The following is a 23,642-nucleotide window of genomic DNA, read 5'->3' as shown; positions in this document are numbered from 1 at the left end:
AGGTCATCCCAACACTGGAGCCGGTGCTCTTACTCGCTGAGCCACCTGGCCACCCGGCCACCCCTAAGCAATTGGGGTTAAGTAACTTGCTCAAGGTGTTTGGGGATCCGATTTAACTAGAGTGAGTTTAGCCATTGAGATAATCACACTAATAACTGAGATATCATTTTTTAAGGCAATTTTCTAAGGGGTTAAGTAACTTGATCAAGGTTACACGGCCAGGTGTTTCTGGGTGGGTACTAAGTGTCTGAGCCTGGGATTCGATCCCCAGGTCATCCTGACACTGGAGCCGGTGCTCTTACTCGCTGAGCTACCTGGCCACCCCGAGATATCATCCTTCAAGGTGCCTTGGCACCTTGGGCAGTGTACTGGGCTTTACATCTGGAAGAACCTTGGACGCTAGTTAATTGCATGATATTGCAAACATCGTCTAACCTTTCTGAGCCTCATTTTCCTTATCTATAAAATGGGCATAATAATACCTTCTACTGAGGATCCCTGCCCCCCAGGCTCAGGTAGAAAAGGGTACAAACTTTAAAAGTCTATGTGGGTTTGTACTGGTGTTATTGCTGCTACCCTCTCATGTGATCCCCACATAGCTATGAGTTAAGTACTCCTGGTGTTATACAGAAGGGGAAATTGAGAACAAGTGATGTTAAGTTGCCCAAGTTGGCATGTGTCTGGGGGATGGAGTGAGGAATAGGGTAAGAATTAGACCAAGGTTGTCCTGACTTCAGGCCCTGTGTTCCTTCTCCCTTATTAGAGTGTGAGTTCCTTGAGGGCAGGGAATGCCTTTGGCTTGTTTTTTAATTGACATTTTGACATTGCTGAACACACAGTAGACACTTAATAAATACCTGTTGATTGACTGATTTCCACAGAGCTACCACTTGGGTGTGATGATATAGGAGGATCAATCATCAGAGATGGGTGGAGGTCAGTAAAGAAACTTCTTTGGAAATTGAACATAGCAGTCTAAATACCATGATTTACCAAAGAAATATGCCTTCTTAACAATTAGAAAGACCAGAAGCTGAGAATAAAAATAAAGAGAACTGACCTGACCGAGGGGCAGGGTATCAAGGAAAAAACTGCCATAGGACATGATTGTTTACTGGGGACCTCCGGAGTTCCTAAGATCCTTTTGGGGGCTCTGCAAAGTCAAAACTATTTGCATAATAATGTTAAGACATTCTAACTTCTAATACAGTAAATACCAACAGATATAACCCACAGAAATGCTCTTGGGAGGGGGTCTTTATTAATTTTTAAGACTATAAAAGGGTCCTGAGACCAAAAGTTTGAAAACTGCGGGTTGACAGACTGCTTCTTTCTCCATTGTGATAGGCAGATTATACCTGTGCTAATATGCCCATTTTACACATGAGGAAACTGCTGATCAGACCACTTGTGACTCGCTGAGTAATATAGCCATTAAGTCCCAGAGCCCAATGCGTGAATAGGTCTCCTTGCTCCACTGGACTCTGAGGGACATTAAGAGGTTTGGAAGACCAGGTCCCAAGACTGTTTCAACTAATAAGGACATTTGGTCACCTAGTTAGTGATGATTATGGAGCCTGCCCCCCACCCCATGATAGAGAAAGGACAGTCTCAGCTTGCAGCATGCCATCACCCGTACTGGTTTGGCTTAGCCAAACATATTTGCTATGAGGGGTTTGTTTCTCTTTCTCAGTTTTTTTTTTTTGGGGGGGGGAGCTGGTAGGGAGAGAAAATAAATGCTTGTTAAGTGAGAAAAAGAATTAGCCTTTAATGAGAGGAGGACGTCTGGTCAGGATCAGCGCTTCATTTCTCAGTACCCCTTTGTTCTGGGACCACATTTAGAGGAATTCAAGTGAGCCCAGAATACTCCATTCATTTCTGCCACCAGAAGTGTTCTGATTATTTAGAAGATTCCTTTGAACGCGGCTTCGGCCTGGACTGGGCAACAAGAAAAGAAAACATTTTTCAGGCTGGAGCTGGGTTTTTGGCAGGCCTGTCCCTGAGGTAGAGCTGTGTGCCACTCAGTGCTAAATATAGCTGCTGCTCAGGTTTCTCGGGCTCAAGGGGAAAGGTAGCTTAGATTGGGAGACACTTTCACTGAGGTTCTTTTGAATTTCAATGGGCAACAATAAAAAAGCATTTTCTTTTCCACTTGACTCTGACTTTGTTTATCTTCCTATTCTGTGTGTGTGTGTGTGTGTGTGTGTGTGTGTGCAAGCCAAGATAATCTCGTGCTGAAATCTGAAGTTTTGTCCTAGAAAAGCCTGCCAGATTCCTGGCTCAGGAAGGAGAAAAGTCAGAGTGGAAACCCCCCTGTCTTTTTATTTGTTTATACAGTTTGCCTGAAAGCAGGGCAGTGATTTCCTAAGGTCCCCTGACCTTGCTAGATGCAGAGGGGAAGAGAGAGGAGGGAGTAGCCACTGCACGTTTATAAACATTCATGAAGCTCCAATATCTTGCTTTCAGTTGGGTTGTGGTCCCTTCGGTGGGCCTTATGGTTCAGAAGGAGCTGTTCTGTGAATATCTCCTTGGCTTCCCATATCCTGACAGACATGCGAGGTGTAGGCAGGGGACAGCACTCTCATGTGGCTTATCTTGGATATGAACTGGAGATGCTGAGAGATGTGGAAGGAAGAATACATGCCTGATAGGCAGAACATTCAGGGCCAGAATCCAGATCTCAGGCTCAATTAAGTAACTCCAGGACCAGGCAATCACAAATACTTGAGAGGTGGGATAATTACTATTTGTTGTTAGACTAGGCTTTGGAAAATGGCATGTAAAATGTGGCTTCTTAGCTTGTAAACTTTAAACTTTTAGTGTTTAAAGTAAAACATAAAATGTTTTCCATGTTATTGCCTCAAATTTTAGGCAATGGGTTTGCCTCATTGGTAACAGATAAAGTTTTTTTTTTAACTTTATTTGTTCCTTTGTTTTCCCATCACAGTTATTTCAGGACATGCTGTCCCTGACGAGCCTTCCTTCTCCTAAAAGAGCTGTGCCAAAACAGCTTACACAGTATTTATGCCTGACAATGTATACAGCATTCTGCCATGGCCGTCCCCCACCTCTCTGAGGACAGGAAGGAGCATTCCAGCTCTAACATTATGATCACATGACCCTATGTTTCCTCCTCTGATCTCTGCGACCACTTTTGATTTTTCTTGAACTCATCATTGTGTCCATTGTTTTCCTGGCTCTGCAGATTTTATTCCATTTTAGTTCACATAAATCTTGCCTAAGTTCCTTGGAAATTCCTCCTGTGTGTTGTTTTTTGCAGCACAGTAATATTCCTACGTGGCCCTTTGTCTCCGGTCAGTGGGTACCCCCTTTGTTTCCTGCTTAGACTCTTTTGGTACATTGGGGACCTTTTCTTCTGCCTTTGACCTCTTTGAGACCCATCCCTGGCAATGGACTTGGTGGGTCAAAAGATGAAAAATTGGATTTTCCTAATTTCAAATATTTTTACTCAGAGGTTTTTGTCCAGTGCGCAGCTCCCTCCCACAGCAGGATGCTTGTTTCCCCACCATCCCTCCAACATAGTCACTTGGGGGGGGTATCTTTGGCGTTTTGGGGGGTTTGATGTGAAACCTGCAGGGCATGTTACTGGGCATTTCTCTTATTTGTGATTTGGACAAAGCCATCGTTTGCAAATCTTTGGACAATTTTACTACTGGGGAATGCCTCTTGGCCTTCCGTATTTTGGAGTTAATTCCTCCTGATGCATATGGAATATTAGACTTTTTAATGTTATTTGATGAAAACATTTTTCTTCACTCTGCAGAACCTCCTCTTATCTCTCTGCATCACTTTTATTGGAAAATCTTTATAATTTAATATAATCAAATTATATATTTGACCTTTTATTCCTTCAGCAATTCTCCCCCTAGACAAACTCATGAAAAGTTCCTCCTTCTGCTTTCCTCTAATTTCCGTATGGTCTGACCTTTTTGATATTTAAACTGGGAGCTTTATGTAGTATGAGGCATTGTGTGGTCACATCTCAGCCTAATTTCTGCCACATCACTTCTGATTTCCCCTGTTCTTTTCAAATAGAGAGTTCTCCCAAGTGCCAAGCAATATGAAGGAGCAGTTTTTTAAAGTGCATGTGTTCTGCCCTTTCTTTAGAGATAAACAGCCTGGTCAGTCTCCTCTATGTTTTCAGTGAGATTTTGGCAAAGTGGAAGAAAAAAAAACCTTCCCGCCTGTTGAAAAGTCACTTCTGTTTTCTGCCTGTCAGTGGCGAGTTGAAATAGCTAAAAACTACAAAAAAAGCTTCGTTCTGAAAATATTTGAATGATTCAAAAAAACCCTATTTTTAAAGGTTGGTATTTTTCTGTATGGTATTTTGGGATTTTGTCTTTATTAGGAAGTTGGTAGAGAAGAGATGCTGAGGAGGGGGGTGGGAATCATAGATTTAGGGCTAGAAAGGAACTTATAACTTATCTAGCTAAACCCCCCATTTCACAGGCAAGGAAACTGAGGCTGAGAGATAGAAAGGGTACTTACCCAAGGTCTCAAAGGTAACAGTGTCACAGTCCAGATTTAATACCCGGGTTCTTGGCAGATATAGCTGCTTCTATAAGAGAGTTGGTTGCTAATTTTTAAATGTTCCCATCGATATACCTAAGGGTGGCTAGGACATTTTATCTGAGCTGGTCCAAGGGTGTTCATCCAGAATTCATATGAGCACATCCCTGAAAGTAAGTCACATACAGCACATATGAAGCACATTTGTGCCTTTTAACTTTCACTAAGAAAAAAGGCAGGTCATCGATTTTCATAGTCAAATTCTATGTTCCTATACACATATTTACATCTATTATTTTTAATCCCCAGCTAACGTGCTTATAGGATAATATGCCAGAAAGTACCTCCATTTTGCCGTATTACAGATGAGGGCACTGAGGCACAGGGAATGATGTGACCAGCCCAGGGTCATGTAGGAATTAGTGGCATAGTCAAGTCCTCTGGGTGTGGTTGCCTTTTACATTTGGGAGCTGAGGGATATAACTGTGTCCTGGTTACTGCAGTGGCCAGTTGGGTTTGGATGTTTGGGCCATGTGACTTCCTTTGTTAGTGCAGGTCTATTGCTTTGAACAGCAGCTTGATCATTTAAGTGAATAAAATAAGTCTCAGTGGCCAGGGAATTGGGAGCGTGGGTGAAATAAGGATTGTCATTCCAATCCTGGGAAAATAATACAGCTTTATTTGCCTTGTGGAAAAGCAAAACGGCATGCTGGCGAGAGGGCCAGTCAAGGAGCCCCAAAGACCTGGGTTCTAGTCCCACCTCTGACACGTACCAGCTCAGGATGTTGCATTGAGCTTGAGTTGTGTATGATTGCTGATCTGTCTCAGTCCACTTTAATATGGATGGGCATGTGTATGTGCTCACTGTAGAGCTGAAGGACTGTGAGTCTGAGGGCCCACTCCATGCTACTTACCTAGTGGGATGTTACAATGAGGAATGTTAAGGTGACTTGTCCCGAGTGCTCTGATTGCCCTCTGGAGAGAGTGGACTTCAAAGGACTCTTTCTTGCCCCTCAGGAAGGGATAGCCCGTGGCCGGGGCGCTGCTTTTGTTTGGAGAAGTGTAGCCTGGTACAGATTGCAATAGACAGACGTGAAATCCAGAAAGCCTGGGTCCATTCAAAGGCTACCTCCAAGCCCTACTTGATGGATGGGCCAGTCACTGCTGAATTTGTTTCATCATCTGCAAAATGGATGTAATAATCTGTAGAGAACCTACTTTCTAAGACTGCCATGAAGCTCAGCTGAAATCACGTATGGGAAACATTGTGCAAAACTTAGGGAGATGAAAAAAGTGAGCTGTCGATAACGGCATTCTCTGAGCTCGGTCAGAAATGCGGAAACTATAACTGACCCGTAATAGCCTGACTTTACCCGCCCATGCGCTAGTTCAGAGGACGTTGACTGTGACAGAACAATGGAGGACTGGAGACCTGCTGCAGAACCATTTCTGCATGAACCTCAGCAAAAAAGATGCTAACAATCAGAGCACGCCAAGAAAACGGAAAAAGGCTGGGGCACGTGTGCCTCATTTCTCTGCCTGTTGTTTCTTACCAGTCTGTTGCTGTATGTGCATTCACAAAGGATGCTGTTTTGGCCCACTTGGGTCCCTGCTTGTGGTAATTTGGGTGCAAACCCCCCATGGCAGCTTGGAATAAGTAGGTCCTCTTATGGTCACAGAGTGAAACAAAGGCATGAGCGTTCCATGCAGGACCAAGGGAGATCATGCCCATAAAGGGCTTGATTAGAACCTCCCTGTGGGCACGGGTGAGTTTCTCTTTATCTCTTTATCCCCAAAGCCTGGCAGCGTGACTGGTAGGTAGAAGGCACTTAATGAAGGCTAGTTTATTGATCTTAGAAGCCAATCTGGGCCCACTGCAGGCTCCATCTTGAATACTTTAAGTCATTAAGTCCTGAGGAAATGCTTGCTTGCTCATTAAGGAAGGTGCAGGAGTTGGCAGAGGCTTCTGGGAAGCTCAGTATCCAACAGACCATCCCTCATTCCATCTATAGTGTTTTCAGATGTTATCAAAGTGCTGTTACATTTATGGAGGAGACACTAAGTTTCCTCTCAAATATGCAGAGGAGATATACAAGCAGCCTGTGAGTTGGAACATCCATCAGTCCTGAGCCCTAGAGTTTATGGTCCAAAGGGGACCATTTCACAGATGAGGAGACCAGGATCCCAGGGCACCAGCGTCATCTCTGAAGGGAGGGGACAGAAGACTGCGGTGAAGGAGCCAGCCCCGTTGCGTTCCCTTGGTCCCTACCCTGGAGTAGGGGGAGTCACTAGTCAGTCTCATCATGGGCCCCCAACCTAGCCATGGGATCCCTAGGGAATGGAGCGCATCACAGGGACAGCAGGGGGGCACAGCCTGGGTTGGAATGCTGCCTTCTCTTCCTGCCAGGGTCGGATATCTGATCGTCCCAACTGAGGAAGTTTAAGTCACCAATGAGAATGGTGGGGACCCCACAGCCATTTAGTTTAGAAAGGAAGAAATCGAGACCCAGGAGGCTGAAGAAACTTACCCAAGGTCCTCTATACAGTGAGCAGAAAAGGCAGGTTTGAAATAGGATCTCTTGGCCTCTAGATAGGATGCACCCCATGTCTAGCATCAACTTTCCCTGTAGATGTAGCTGCAGAGATAGGACACAGAATGCATATGGAACACAGTCTAGGTATAAGTACCATTTTACAGATGAGAACACTGGGGGTCACACAGCTACTCAGCATCAAAAGGGCTGGGATGACAGGTCACTCCAGATCCCATGTCCAGAGTTCAGTCCCCATCCTGAGAACCCCTGGCAAGCTCTGAGAGGGTCAGGGGCGTGGGCAGAGACTAAAGGATCTGTCAAGAAGATGGTAGATTTTGTTGGAAAGTCTCAAAACCAAACATGTGCCTGTGGTTAAGGTCATCCTGAGGCTTATGGGAAACTTGAAAGTGGAAAGAAAGCCTCCCAGGGCTGGGTTGAGGAGTTTGTCAGAGGGGCTTTATTCCTGCCATTCTCAGGGCATGGCCCCTAAGGATGCACATCTACCTTTTTACGGTCTTCTTCAGAGTCCGTGGATAAAGCCTATTTCTCTCTCATAGTTAGCACGTTACAGTTGGGTGTTTTTTGGGGGGGGGATCTATGGTCACATTGGTAGGGGCACTTCTTCAGCCCAGCCATGCCTTCTCCTGTGTACATCTCATGTGCTTCCTTTGATTTTCAACCAAGGCACCAGGCTCTGTGTGTGTCTATATAGTTATATGTGTTTGTGGGTATATACATGTACATACATACATACATACACACACATATATTTTACCCTGTAAATATCAGTCTTATGAGAAGTCAGAATATATATGCATGCACATATGTAATATAGATACACACTTATGTACACATATGCACACTCAAATATATGTGTATATACATGTGTCTATATATGCAGAATCTTATGAGAAGATTGATATGTACATATTACATTTATTTTAACCATATTATATAAATGTATAAATATACATAGATATGTAATATATGCATACAGATTCTTTGTAAGATTGATGGAAACATCTGTCTATATGCATATAGTGATGCTTATATATATGTATGTATGTGTGTCTGTATACCTATTCATATGCATACATACATTTTGATTAGGTTTGTGATTTCAATGGTCTGGAAATCTCCAGTGAGGACACTCCCTCCCCCATGCCAATGCAGGTTGGCCCCTTTTCTCCCACTTGGACTCTGGGCACGTTCCCTGAAACACTTAGACAGGAAGTGGTTTGCTCAGGGTCATGTGGTGTCAGAGACAGGGCTTGCGGCCAGCCCTCTCAGTCTTTTAATGCCTCAGGGACGCTAGCATGGAGCCCAGGATGTCCTCCCTTCACTGTGTGAAGGAGTCCCCCCTCGCCCTTGCTTTTTGCTTGGTCATGTCCTTGGTTATGCTTTACACCTCAGCTTGTATGTGGTATTGGTATTGTCGATCATATGAGATACCATTTGAAAAGCCTGGCACATGATAGGCCTTTAATCGAGATTGCTCCTTTCCTTTCCTACTTATGCCCATCCTGTCTCTTCCCAGTGCCCCTTGGGATAGGAGCGCACACATAGGGGACCCAGACTTGCCGTCTTCACATTCTCAGAAGGCCGCCACATGAGCGAGGGCCTGACTTCTTCCACTTGGCTTGAGAGGGCAGAAGAAGAAGAAATGGGTGGGAAGTCGCCCAGAGGCAGACTTAGGATTGATATAAAGGAAAACTTCTTAAAGAGGAAAGCTGTCCAGAAGAGGGGCAGGCTGCTTCTGTGTGCCCCTGGGACAGTCTCAGCCTTCCTTGTCCTCTGTTCTCTTTAGCGAAGCCAGAGGGTTGGCATTGATGGCCTCTCGGGTCTCCATCTTTGGTCCTCTGGCTTCCCTGGTGGTGTCCCAACAGAAGCCCACTGACCAGTTGGGTCCTTATGATTCTGGTTCAGGTGTAGACGGGACCACTCAGAGTGGGCCCTCCTACCTCTGAGCTCCTCTCCATTACCTGGATTTTCATGTGCAGCCTCCAGTCTTTCCCATCTCTGCTGCTTTCTTGGCCATGTTCCCAACATTTTTCTCTTGTTCTCACTTATGTTCTATTAATGATTCATGGCTGAGGGGGCCTGGTTTCCTTTTTTACTTCTCAGGCAATTCCCCCTTTGCTCAATTCCCTCTTCCTGGAATGGAGGGAGGAGAGTTACAGGGGCAGGGAGGGAATTGTGGAGCTCCCTTCCTTGCAGCTGTCTCACGTGGCACACATCCTCCACCAGCGCCAGGCCCACTCCAGGAACCCAGAGGAGCAGAGGCTTCATGGTGGCAAGCGCTGGGAATAGCAACTACGGTGTGCAAGCTTTTATTTTAAATAGGGAGAGTCATGTCAACAAGCATCATGTTTGTTGTGTCAGCTTCTGTGTTAAGCACTGGGGGGAGGAGGGGGGAGAGAAAGGGGGGAGGGGGGAAGGGGGGGGGAGAGAGAGGGAGGGAGAGAGAGAGAGAATGAAAGAATGAATATCTCTGTTCTCAGGGAGCTTGTAGTCTAATGGAAAGACCACATTCAAACAAGATAAATACAAAATTGGAGATAGCCAGCCCAGAGAAGACACTTGGTCTAGGATTGAGGTGTGGTTGGAAAAGACTTCTTGCAAAAGGTGGGATTTTGACTGGGACCTGGAGGAAACCAAGGAAGTGAGGAGATGGGGGGGGGGGAGAATTCCAGACATGGAGGACAGTCACTAACAATTCCCAGAGAAGCCGATGTCACTGTGTCACAGAGTACATGGAGCAGAGTAAGGTGTAAGAAGACAGGAAAAGGAGGGAGGGGCCCGATTATTGAGAGCTTCCAAAGCTAAAAGGAGGGTTTTGCATTTGATCCCAAGGTAATAGAGATACTGGAATTTGTTATTCATCCTTTGTTTTTGAAGAGGACCAGTGACATCATGGGTGATGTCTTGACTTGCATGTGAATTGAATTGATGCAGAGTCAATCTCTCTCTCTTTCTCTCTCTCTCTCTCTCTCTCTCTCTCTCTCTCTCTCTCTCTCTCTCTCTCTCTCTCTCTCTCTCTCTCTCTCTCTCTCTCTCTCTCTCTCTCCCTCTCTCTCTTCCTCTCCCTCTCCCTCTCCCTGTCTCTCTCTCTCCCTCCCTCTCCCCCCTCTCTTCTTCTCTGTTCCTCTCTCTCCCTTCTTCTCTCTCCCTCCCTTCCCCTCCCTCTCATTTTTCCCCTCCCTCTCTCCTTCCCTCCCTCTGTTCTGTCTCACATCATTTGAGTTCTGCTTTAGGATGGTCAGTTTGGCAGCTGATTAGAGGGCGAACTGAAGTAGAGAGAGGTTTGAAGCAGAGAAACCTCCCAGAAAGCTCCCCTAGAGCCTGTAGGTGAGGTGATGATGGTGACAATATCAGAGGAGGAAAGGGGGCTTATAGCAAGACATCAAGAAGATAAACCTGCTGGGATTTGGCAACAGATTGGATGTGAGTGGGAGTGGAAGTTTGAGGATGACACCTAGGTGGTGAGTCAGTCACCTGGTGACTAGGGAGATGGCGCCCCCTAGACAGTAAGACAAGTGAGGAAGAGGGGAGTTGAAGAGGGGCAGATAATGAGTTCGGCTTGGGATATATTGAGTTGAAGATGTTTACCTTTAGCCTGCACTTTCTGTCAAGTACACAGATCACAGACTTAGAATTGGAAGGATTGTCTGGCTGGCTCTGAGTTGTACTATACTTAAAACTGGGAAGACCTGGGCTGTTCAAATTCCTCCCTAGTGTTCATTAGCTGTTAGCCTGGCCAAGTCACTTCCCCTTCCTCATCCTCACTTTGAGATGTCCACTAGGAAAGAATTGCTGGCTCCAAATTTGGGCTCCTGTCTTGGAGACGAGATGCAGGACCACAGACAAATGAAAAGAAAGACAAACAGAGGGCCATGGGAGGTGTTTGGGGTGACTTTTTGGAATACTGAATGATTCTCTTGTGCAGATTTCATTCGATTTCTAGGCCAGGTAAGCCATTAACCACCACATTCCAGTTTAACATGCACTTCAAATTCCTAACATGTACAAGAAGACATTGGACTGGATTCTTGGGATATGAAACCCCCCAAATCTAAGCCATCCTTTCTAACAATCAGACAAAAAGCATTTATGGATCATCTACTGTGTGCTGGGGATTACGCCAAGGGTAGGGGATTCAAAGAAAGGCAAAGATCATCTCTGTGCTAAAGGAGCTAACACCTTAGTGGCTGTGATAGTGCGTACATAAAAACAGAGGTTGTAGGAAGTAGTCTTAGTGAGAAAGGCACTAGTAGCCTACACACTATGGGGGAGTTTTCATTTTCTGTCATGCACCTAGATAATAGATTGAGAGTTAGAGGAGCTCATTGAGGGAATCTGACTCACCCTGTGTTGTTCTGGACTTGAAATGGGGGAGGCTTGTGTTCAAATTCTGCTTTAGCATTTATTCTCTGTGTTGCCCTGGACAAGTCACTTACCCTTTCTAATCTTTGGTTTGAGATAGCATCTGTCACATCTGTCTCAAAGGGCTGTAGTGAAAACTCTATGAAATAATTTGTCAAGTGCTTTCCAAACCCGAATCCATTAGAGAAATAGTTATTGTTATCGATCTAGAAAAATGAGTTAATGGAGGTTAGGCTTATGTTCTTTTTCTATCTACCTCTCTTATACAGGGTGACAGGAAGAATTGTATAACAGTAGAAACTTTGAGTTTTCTTTCTTAAAGGTGAAAGCGAAATCTTGGTCACATGCTCTTACCCATTCATCTGTCTTGGAAATTATTGGTTAAGGCTGGTTGCATTCTCTTAGCATTCAGTACCGTGTTTCCCCTGTTCTTATAGGGATAAACATGAATTGTGATTTAAGCTTATTCATTCATGGTAATGAGCAGGTCACATATACTGAGAGAGAAATACCAGTAAGTGCATTATTGTTTACATTTCCTGAAGATTGATACATTTCCTTTCGCAGAATCTGCAGTTCAATCCATCTAGGCATCTTTTGCAACATAAGACCTTGACACATTAAATCTAAGAATGAAGAATGTGTCGAGGTGGTATAGGATTGCTCATCAACTTAAAAATGTTTTACTCTGGAAATATGACTGATTTTCATTCTGCTGGACAGTTCAATTATGAACTTGCTTCCTCACCTGTATCTTCACAGGAAGTTAGATGAAGCCTTAGGTCTTGAAGATTCTCTTTGATCATCTCCTGCATTTGCTCCTTTATGGGTCTTCATTCACACCCATATTGCCTCTCTCCTATACCATTGCAAAAGCCTCCTAATTGGTCTCTCTAGGCCCATCTTCTCTCTTCTCCAATCCATCTTGCCCAAAGCTGATAGTGATGAAAGACAGTCCTGACAATGTCATTCCCCTGTTCGAGGAGCTCCAAAGGTTCTCTGTTATCTCCAGGGTAAAATAAAAACATCAAAGCCCTTCCCAATCTAACCCCAGTCTGTCCCTCTTGGCTTATTACACATCCATCTCCTTCATGTATTCTATATAGTCAATAAACAAGCACTTAGAAAGACATCATGGTGGGAAGGAAGTCTGGAGAATCAGGAGAGGAATGAAGGAATGAGATGGCTGGCTTGGGTTGAAACATAAAGACTCAGAGTTAAAATAAAGATTGAAAGAAAGTCTATCATGCAATAATGAGTTCAGACAAGGGGAACATTAAAAAAAACTTAAAAGAGATAAAGAGGAAAACTGCATTTTGTGGAAAGGTAATAGATACTGAAATTCTTTCCACATTTAATATATGTGCACTGAATGGCATGATTTCTAAATACTTAGAGAAGGACAGTAAAACTATAATAGCAGGGGACTTCAGTTTAGCCCCAACCATCCTGAGATAAATCTAACTAAAAAAAAAAAACATTTAAGCACATGAATAGAATTTTAAGGGAAAAAAAGAGATAAGACAGAATGTTGGCAATTGAATAGAAATAGAAAGACACCTTAACAAAAACTGATCATGTGTTAGGATGTTAAAAAGCAACAACAAACAAACAAACAAACAAACAAAAACCAAAAAAGAACCCAATGATAAAAACCTTCAAAAACCAATTCAGAAATACTATATACAACATTCATTGACCACAAGGCAATAAAATGATATTAAAGGACCACTGAAAGAAAGTATTAAGATCAATTAGAGACTAATTACCTTAATCCTGAACGACTGGGTCAAAGAAAAAGTCATAGAAATGATAAATAATTTCATTAAAAAACAATGACAAGGAGATGACACTCAGATTGAGTTTTCAGCCAAAGCAATCCCTAGGGCAAAATTTTAACCAACAAACACTTTTATTAACAAAAAGAAAAAAAACAACCAAGAACTGGAAATGTAAAAAAAACTACAAGATAACCACCTAAAAAAAAATAAGAAAGCAACAAAAAAAACAACCCCCCCCAAATCAAGAAAGCGATGAACAAAAAAGCTTTAAAACCATTGAATTAATAAATAAAATGAGAAATTGGTTTATTTTGAGGGGGCAGGGGAGAGAAACCATTAGTTAATTTAATGGAGAAGGAAGAGGGAAACCAAATTCCAGGCATCAAACACTGAAATGATAAATTCACAACGTGAAGAAATAAAAGACGTGATTAGTCTGCCTAACTATGTGCCAGTGAAACCAATGTCTTAAATGAAATAAATACTTGCACATATACAAAATACCAAAATCAATAGAATAAAAAATAGGGAATTTAGTACAGTTTTAGAGGAAGAAATTGAGCAGGACTTTAAAAGAAAATAAAAACCTCCAGCACGAAATGGAAATTGGAAACAAGTGAATTTTCTCAAATATTCAAAGAACAATTAATTCCAATGTTACAGAAAATATTTTTTAAAATAGAAGAAAGGGGCCTACTGAAATTCATATATGATACAGATATGGTTTTCATGCATAAACCAGGGATAATCAAAATAAAAAAAAACTATAGAATGATATCCCTACTGACAATAGATACAAAAAGTTTAAATAAAACAATAAAAAAAGAAGCCAGAACAATATCTCACAAAGATTATAGTCCATGACTAAATTGGATTTAGGTCAAGATATGCAAGTTTGGTTTAATATTAGCAGAACTACAAACTTAAGTAATAACAAAATAAAAAAGTGGTATGATTATATAAATGTATGAAGAAAAGACTTTTATAAAACATAACATTCATTTCTGTTAAATCATTTTTGAGGGGGAGAAGGGAGACTGTTAGTTAATTAAATGGAGAGGGAAGAGGAGAACCAAATTACAGGTACAAAAAATTGAAATGATAAATTCAGGGCGTGAAGAAATAAAGGACGTGATTTGTCTAACTCTACGCCAATGAAGTCAACATCTTAAATGAAATAAACACACAAATGTAAAGTATAGGAAAATAGAGGAATGAATGGATCTTTTCTTAAAATAATAGTCCATATCTAAAGCTACTACGATATGTAACACAGATAAGTGAAAATCCTTTCCCATGAAATCAAGGGTGAAACAAGAATGTCCATTGTTGCCCCTGCTATTTGGCATAATACTAGAAATGTTGGGTATGGCACTAAGACAAAAAATTGAAGGAATAAGCATAATTAAAGAAGAAAAAAATCACTTTTTTTTTTGCAGGTCATATGATGGCATAATTACGGTACCTAAAGGGTCTAGTAGAGAGTAATTGAAACAATAATTCCAATAAATTTGTTGGATGTAAATAAATTGAACAAATCACTAACATTTATATTTAGTGGCCACAAAACCTCTCTGGAAAGAGAGAAATTTCATTTAAAATTATTATACATCAGTCCAGTGTGGGATGACCTGTGTTCAAATCCGGGCTCAGATACTTAGTACCACACCCAGAAATGACTGGCCCTGTAACCTTGAGCAAGTTACTTAACCCCGATTGCTTTTAAAAAAATAAAATAAAATTATCATACAATCTATCATGCATTTGGGAATCTAACTACCAAGATTCATATAAAAAGTATTTAAATACAACTATATACTACTATTTATAGAAATAGATGCAAATAATTGGGAAAATATTGTTGATGTGTAGGACGGGTCAATATAATAAAAATGACAATATTTCTTATGTTAATTTACTTATTCAAAGCCATAGAAGTCAAAAAGGATTATTGGGTAGAACTAGAAAAAAATGTTTGTACATCCCAAAGTTTAAGAATCTCAAGGGAGGAGTGGCTAGGTGGCACAGTGAATAGAGCACCAGCCCTGGAGTCAGGAGGACCTAATCTCAAATCCGGCCTCAGATACTTAACACTAGCCATGTGACCTTGGGCAAGTCACTTAACTCCAATTGCCTTGCCCTCCCCTCTCCAAAAAGCAAAAAAAAAAAAGAATCTCAAGGGAAATAATAATGATAAATGGGAACAAAGTATATTTCATAGTGCCAGATCTTAAATTATTTTATAAAACAATAATTCTAAAAATAATTCAGTACTGATTTTTTTTTTAAATAGGAGATTGATTATCTAGGCAACATATAAAAGCAAATGTATCTAGTACCATAGTATTTGATAAACACAAAGATCACAGCTACTGGGATAAAACTCAGTATTTGATAAAAACTGGGAAATTTGGGGGGCAGCTAGGTGGTACAATGGATAGGGTCATGGCCTTGAAGTCAAGGAGATTCATCTTCCTGAATTCAAACCTAGCCTCAGACACATACTAGCTATGGGTCCTAGTCAAGTCACTTAACCCTGTTTGCCTCAGTTTCCTCATCTATAAAATGAGCTGGAGAAGGACATGGCAAACCATGCCAGTATCTCTGCCAAGAAAACCCCAAATGAGGTCATGAAGTGTCACACACGCGACAACAAAGCTGGGAAATTTGAAAAGGAGTAGGAAAGGAATTAAATTTAGAACAATGCTTTATACTAGACTAAGATAAGTCCTAAAAGGATACGTGGCATCTATTTTTCTTTAAAAATCCATTATATTGTGAATTAGAGAAACATGAAGGGGATGGGATGGAATTAATACTTACTATCTACGGATAGCAGAACAGTTCATGACCAAACAAATGAAAGAGAAGATCAGAGAACCTAAAATGGATACTTTTAAGTACGTGAAATTAAAAAAAAAATTTTTTGCACCCCTCTCCCCCAAAGCCCCACTAAGATTAAAAGGAAAATAACTGGGAAAAACCTTTGTAGAAAATTTCTCTGATAAAGGAGTCATTTTCCAAGATATATAAGAAACTGATTGAAGTTAATAAGAATAAGAACTCAAGATGATCTAAGGATATGAACAAGTATTCTCAAGGGAAGAAATGAAATGAAGGCTATATGAAGTCCTATGGGGAAAAAATGCTCCGAATCACTAATAACTAAAGAAATGCAAATGAAGGGGGTGGCTAGGTGGTGCAGTGAGTAAAGCGCTGGCCCTGGAGTCAGGAGGACCCAAGTTTGGTTCAGACCTCACTTAACACCCACACCAAAAAACTAGCTGTGTAAACTTGGGCAAGTTATGTAACCCCAATTGCCCTCCAAAAGGCAAAAAAAAAATATGCAAATGAAGCAATTTCTGAAATTCTACCTTCCACCCATCAGATTGATGGTCTACAAAAATAAATGTTGGGGGTGGCTAGGTGGCACAGTGCCCTGGAGTCAAGGGTTCTAGATACCACCCTCAGACACTTGACACTTAAATAGCTGTGTGACCTTGGTCAAGTCACTTAACCCCAATTACCTTGCCTTCCCCCTCTAAAAAAATGTTGAAGGGATTGTGGGAAAATGGGCTCTTTGAGGTACTGTTGGTAGATTTGTAAATGGGTATACACATTCTAGGAAGCAATTTGGAACAATAAATTAAAAAAAAATTACTGTGCAGTACAAACCCTTTGACCTAGCCATACAGAGGAAGAGGTCTACTCTATATAAAATAGATATAATGGCTCTTTCTGTGGTTAAAAAACCTGGAAACCAAGGGGATTTCCATCAATCAGAGAATAACTGAACAAATTGGGATATGTGAACGTGATGGACTAATATGGTAATATAAGAAACGAGGAATATGATTTCAAAGAAACATGGAAAGACTTGTATGAACTGATGCAGAGTGAAGTGAGTAGAACCAAGACAACAACAAACGCATTAATATTAATATCATAAAAATGAAACATTTTGGTCTTTTATAAACCGATGAGGAATGAAATCAATAGAACAAGGAGAAAAATGTATATACCAGCAATACTGTAAAGACAACAGTTTTGAAAGCTCTAACGAGTATGATCAGTAGAGACCATTGATTCCACTGGACCAAGGTGCTGCCCACCTCCTGACCAAGAGTTAATGGATTTAGGGGATAGAATGAAACATATATGTATTGATACATTGGTGTATGTAGCGTGTATGTATTTGTATGAATAAATGTGCAACCAATGAGGGAATTTGTTTTGGTTGACTATGAATATTTTGGGTTTTTTAAGTATTTGTTTTTACTTTATCTTTTTTACATTGGGATGAAGGATGAGAAGAAATAGATTTATATTAATTAAAAAATTTGAAAGCATAGAGAGAGTGGGTGGATGCTACAGATATGTGGTGGTGCAAGCACTTTTAGATAAGATCATAGTATTTTTTTTTACTTTGTTATAAGGAGTCTTTCATGGGGAGGGGGAGAGTGGTATTTAGGAATGTTTGTCTTGGGAAAATAAAACAAATAAAACTTCTTAAAAATGAACTGGAGCTTCTGGGAAGAATTGACCCATCAAGGGGAGGGGCCCTAGGGCAGAGGGGCTCTTTCCCTGGCCATGGTGGCATGTGAAGCATCTCCCCAGCTGAGAAGGCTGCAGCCACACTGGCCCACCTGTTTCCTAAATGTAGCTTCCCATCTTCCCGTTCTCTGCCTTCATACAGAGTCACCATCATGCTTGCTATGTTCTCCCTTGTTTCTGCCTCTTAGACCAGTAATCACGCCAAGGCTTAGCTCAGAGATCTCCTCTTAGAAGAGAGTGGCCTTTCCTGATAATCCAAGGTATCAGTGTACCCTCCAATTATTTTTGTAAACTTTCTATTTACTTGTCTGCATGTAGGTTGTTTTCTTCCTGAAGAATGCAAACTTCTTGAGCGTAGGGACTGATTCATTCTTACCTTTGTATTCCCAACAAGTAATATAGTTCCTGGAACATAAGAGGTGCCTGTTGATTTTTAATGAATAGCAGTGTCCTTAATATATTGGCATATATGTCAGTCTTATTGAAAATCATTGTGAAACTGCAAAAGGATAAGCAGAGCTGGGCTCAGATGGCTTGTTGCCATGCTTTGTTGTTTTTCACCTTAGCTAGAAAAAGAAAAAAAAATCACTAATATTTTCTGGTCTTCAGTTCTCTCATCCGTAGATTGGAAACAGAAATATTGTTTCCTAGCTTACTAATACATGAAAGAGTTGTGATTTCATCAACATGGAGGACTCCCAGTATTGAACTGCCTGCCACCAAGAGATCTTAAGCTGTCTGTGATTTACTAGATCAGATCTAATAGTTAATCAGAGGCAAGTTAAAGGTGTAGAAAAACACAGAGCAACCAGAATGGTGAGGGACCTCTTGCATTCATGCCATATGAAAACTGTCTGAAGAAATGGGTGTTTTTATTCTAGAAGAAAGAAGAGGGACAGCTATGTGGAACAGTGAATAGAGCACTGGCCCTGGAGTAGGGAGGACCTGAGTTCAAATCCTGCCTCATACACTTAACACTTACTAGCTTTGTGACCTCGGGAGAGTCACTTAACCCCAATTGCCTTTTCTTCCCCCTTAAAAAAGGGGGGGGGGAGGAAGATGGCAGAATAGAAGCAGGACTTCCTCGGGGCTCCCACTCCCACCTCCTCCAATTCATATAAAAATGACTCTAAAACTCTGGGGCTACAGAACCCACAAAATGACACTCCCACTGAAGACAGTCCAGCAGGCAGGAAGGGAGCTGAGTGCAGCCCCTCACAAGCCCGAGCTTTTAGCCTCAGGGCAGCCACAACCAGCTACTGGCTGGAGGGACTTCCGATCACCAGCAGCTGTGGTGGTTTCCAGAATTATCAATCCATAGATGGTAAGGACAAAGTGAGAGGTCAGTGCAGTGTGGACTTTGGGACCTGGGAGTTTGGGAGTGTGGTCCAGCCTTTGCCCCTGGGGCAAGAAGTGGCTGAGGTGTGGTGCCCATGCAGCCACTGCCATGTGGCTCCAGCTTTAGAGCTCCAGGCCTGCAGATTGTAGGGGGACCAAGCATCCAGTCTGGGGGGTAAATCACTCTTGATTTAACCTGCTTGGATCTGGATCACTGTCTGGGGTGGAGGTCCTGGGGTGCATGACCAGTGTGCCAGAGTGTGTGGAGGCTTCAGAGAGGGCAGCCAACTAATAGCTCCAGCAGCTGAGAAAACCCCAGCAATTGGGACAAAGCTCCCCCCTCTGGTAGCGGAGTTCTACTGTGGTAAAAAGCTCAAAAGTCAAGTAGTTGATAAGGTAAGCAAGTGAGGGAATCAAGGCAAGCACAGTGGTCCAACTTTGGATTCCTTTTTTGGGGACAAAAAGGATCAGGGCATGGAACAGGAGGAAGACAATGAAGTCAGAACTCCTGCACCAAAAGCTTCCATCAAAAGAATAGCCTGCTTACAGGCCATAGAGGAGCTTAAGAACAATTTTGAAAACCAAATAAGAGTAGTGGAGGAAAAATTGGGAAGAGAAATAAAAATGTTGCAAGAAAATTATGAAATGACAGTCAACAACTTGACTGAAGAAATAACACCTTAAAAAAAATAGGCTAGCTCAAATGGCAAAAGAGGCTCAAAAAACCAATGAGGAGAAGCATGCCTTAAAAAGCCAAATTTGCCAGATGGAAAAAGAGTCTCAAAAGCTCAATGAGGAGAATCATTCCTTCAGAATTAGATTGGAGCAAATGGAAGCTAGTGGCTTAATGAGAAATCAAGATACTATTAAACAGATGCAAACAAATGAAAAAAAAAACCAGAAGACAATGTGAAATACCTCAATGGAAGAACCACTGACCTGGAAAATAGATCCAGGAGAGAGTTTTATAACCCAAAACCTTGTGGAAATGAATTATGTAAACTAAATAATAAATAAAAAATAAATTAAATTTTAAAAGGAAGGAGGAGAAGGGAAAGGAATAAGCATTTATTTAGCACCTACTATGTGCTGAGCACTATGCTGTGCTTTTACAAATATCTCATTTGATCCTCATGCAGCAAATCTGTGAGGTAGGTGCTATTATTATCCCCATGGTTAAAGAAACTGCTACAAATAGAGATAAAGAGACTTGCCCAAAGTCACACAGCTATCTAATATCTGAGGCTAAATTTGAACTGAGGTCTTTTTGGCTCCACATCCAGCATTCTGCCCACTGTGCCACCTATGAAAGCTATCATTAAAAGACTATCTTACAGAAGAGACGAGGAACTTGTTCCATTTGATCCCAGAGGACAGAATAGCTGCTATAAATTGCAGGGGTCAAATTTAGGCTTGAGTTCAGAGAAAATTATTAATGTCAATTGAGAGTATTAATCTCAATGATTGCAACTGCCCAAAATTGGAGTAGAAGTTCTTGGGGAGGGGTGCCCTGTGAATGAAGATCTTCAGGCAATAAGCTAGGTGCTCACCTGTTGGGCATGTTATCATGGAAATTTTATTCTTGAGACAAGATCATGCTGAGGTCTCTTGTGGCTCTGAGATCCTGTGGTTCTGTGATTAAGCTTGCCCAGTGTCATGTCGTTGGTGGCTTTCTGACCTCATGTCTTCTTTTCTGTCTACTTTACCTCATTGTCTCTGTCTGGGCAACATTTGTTCAGCAGTCCTTATAAAGTTCTTTATTCTAATTTCAGAAAGTAGAATATCTAAAGATGTGTGTTGGTTAGTCCTTGGATGCATCTTGAACATCCATGGAGTGATGGCTGGTGCTGGCTAGAGTGGACAATCCCACCTTGCTGTTAGTAAGTCAGTAGCACTCTTTGGGCAACAAGCTATTTGAAGTATAAGGGAATGATCAGTGACAATTGGTTTCCTCAAAGAAAATGGGCATTAATAGCCTGCTTTGCAAATTGGAACAAAGATAGTAACATCATCTTCACAGTCCCAGCTGGAAAGTGAGTCACACAACATCTTTGTGTTGGTGTGGTAGAAGGCAAGGAATGTTTGGCTCCACAGAGCGAAGTGACACACGCACACACATGCACACACACACACAACATTCTGTTGATAAAATTACATACTAGGAACCAGGGGCTGCCTTTGTCTGCCAATTTGGACTGTTTTGATCAATTTTGATTCTAATTCTGGCATTTCTGGTAAACTAAATATGAGGAAAGTTATGTCCCAGCAGACCAAGGAACAGTAGATAAAATGGCTGTAACAACATAAATACAAATAATAATCTAGTATTTATGTAATGTTTTAAGGTTTGTGAAACAATCTTAAGCCAATCTAAGAAATGGATGTAGAACCAGCTGTAAAGAACTGACCAAAAAATTTAATGAAATCACCAGGAGGTTCACTGGAAAATTCTAATCAAATGATTTAAGAGCAATGATCACTATACATGTTTTCTCAAAAATTGAGAGAGAAAGCCTCTGCTTTTGTGAGAAAAATACAGTCTTGATACCTTAAGTAGAGAAGGATGAAAGTACAGAAGAATGCTAAACTAATATCATTAATGAATATTGATTCAGAAATTTTAAATAAAATCCTGTCAAGTAGACTACACTTATCTATCCAATAAGTAATTCATTATTACCAAGTTGGATTTATACTAGGAATGCAAAGGAGGTTGAACATTAGGAAAATAATCAACACAACAGTATTAAAAACAAAAATATCCCCAAATCTCATGCTTATATTAATAAATGCAGAAAAAGTCTTTGACAAAGTATAGTGTTTATGCAAAACCTTGAAAATATAGGAATAAAATATCCTTTTTAATATCCTAAAATATCTATGTAAAACACAGAAGAAGCATTATAAACAATTGAGATATATTAGAAACTGTCCCAGGAAAGATTGGAGTAAAGCAAGGACGCTTTATGCAGTTATAGAAATGTTAGCAATACAATTTGAGAAGAGGAAGAAATTAAAGCTTAAAAGCGGAGGTGACAAAAATTATTCCTATTTCATGATAACGTGATAGTCTACTTAGAAAATCCTAGGTAATTGTCAAGGAAGCTAATCTGTTCAATTAATAGCATCAGCAGAGTTGTTGGGTATAAAAAGTACCAACAAAAATCAATAGCATAACAGCAAAATCAAGAGGGAACAAGGGAAAGAGAAATCCCATTCAAAATAACTACAGAATACGTGGGATTCAGTATTCCAAGACATACTTAATATTTGTATAAATTAGATTACAAAAATCTTCATAAATAAATAAAGAACTGAGATTCCTGGAGAAATATGTGGTGTGCATGGCTGGACTATGCCAATATAATAAACACGACACTACTAAAAGTTAACTCCACTAAATGCAATATCAAAGTAACAAAATTCATCTGGAGAAACAAAAGATGTGGATTATTGGGGAAATAAGGGGGAGAGGAAGGTAGACATGAAGAGGGAATAGCTCTTCTTGATCTCTAAAGTATCAGTGTTCAAAATCATTTGGTATTGGTAAAAGAAAAGCATAAAGAGTAAAAATAGATTAGGAAAAGGTAGAATCAGAAATAATGGAAATCAGTAATCTTGTGTTTGATAAATTGGAAAACGAATTACTAAGGAAAGAAATATCGTACATGATAAAAACTACTAGGGGAAAAAAAGGCACAGAAAGCCATCTGGCAGTAATTAGATTTAGACCAACGTCTTAAACAAAATTCCATAATAAATTTTAAAAGGGATATATTACCTGAGTATTAAAAATTATACCATAAAACTAGTAAAAGAGAAATGCTTTTATGGTTATCAATAGAAAATGAATTCTTAACTGAATAAGGAAAAGAAACAGCTAGAAAAATAAAATAATTAATTTTGATCATATGAAATTGAAAAGTTTTCATATAAACAAAATTAACACATCTAGAATTAGAAGGGAAGCAGTCGACTGGGGAAAACATTACATTAAGTTTCTCAGATAAGGGTTTGGTATCCAAGATATATAGGCAATTAACAGAAATATATGAGGTCCAAAGTAAATTTCCTAATGGAGAAATAGTCCTAGGACATGAACAAATAAATGATCATGGGATATGAACAAATAGTTCTCAAAAGAATTGCAAACTATCAATATAGTATGAAAGAGTACCCCAAATAACTAATAATAATAGAAATATAAATAAAAATAATCCTGAAGTTTCACTTCCCACCCAGAAAATGGCAAAATTGGGAATAGTCGATGTCAGAGAACTTGTGAAAAGACAGGTATGCTGATATACCTGTGAAGCTTTCAATTAGTGCAATGAATCTGGAAAGTAATTTGGAATTATACAAATAAAGTGAGTAAAAATCAATATCCTTTCACCCAGAAATGTTCCTACTAAGCACCTATCTTAATGAGATAACTAACAAGAAAAGATAACTCTATATATTAAAAATATTTGTAGCAGCATTTTTTGTAGTAGCCAAAATAATAAGAAGAATAATAATAATA

General features: G+C 40.6%; 1 protein-coding gene across 8 annotated transcripts in view; it reads left to right on the top strand.

Annotated features, from left to right (window-relative positions):
* The window catches only part of HDAC9 (histone deacetylase 9), a 534,753-nt gene that overhangs the window by 56,632 nt on the left and 454,479 nt on the right, over positions 1-23,642 (top strand). The window lies entirely within an intron of this gene.

The sequence above is a fragment of the Petaurus breviceps genome, unplaced genomic scaffold (genome assembly GCF_028583685.1).
Source record: "Petaurus breviceps papuanus isolate PSGF00001 unplaced genomic scaffold, PetGlider_PUasm1.0 218, whole genome shotgun sequence".
NCBI lineage: Eukaryota > Metazoa > Chordata > Mammalia > Diprotodontia > Petauridae > Petaurus > Petaurus breviceps.
This window is presented reverse-complemented; position numbering and strand designations above follow the sequence as displayed.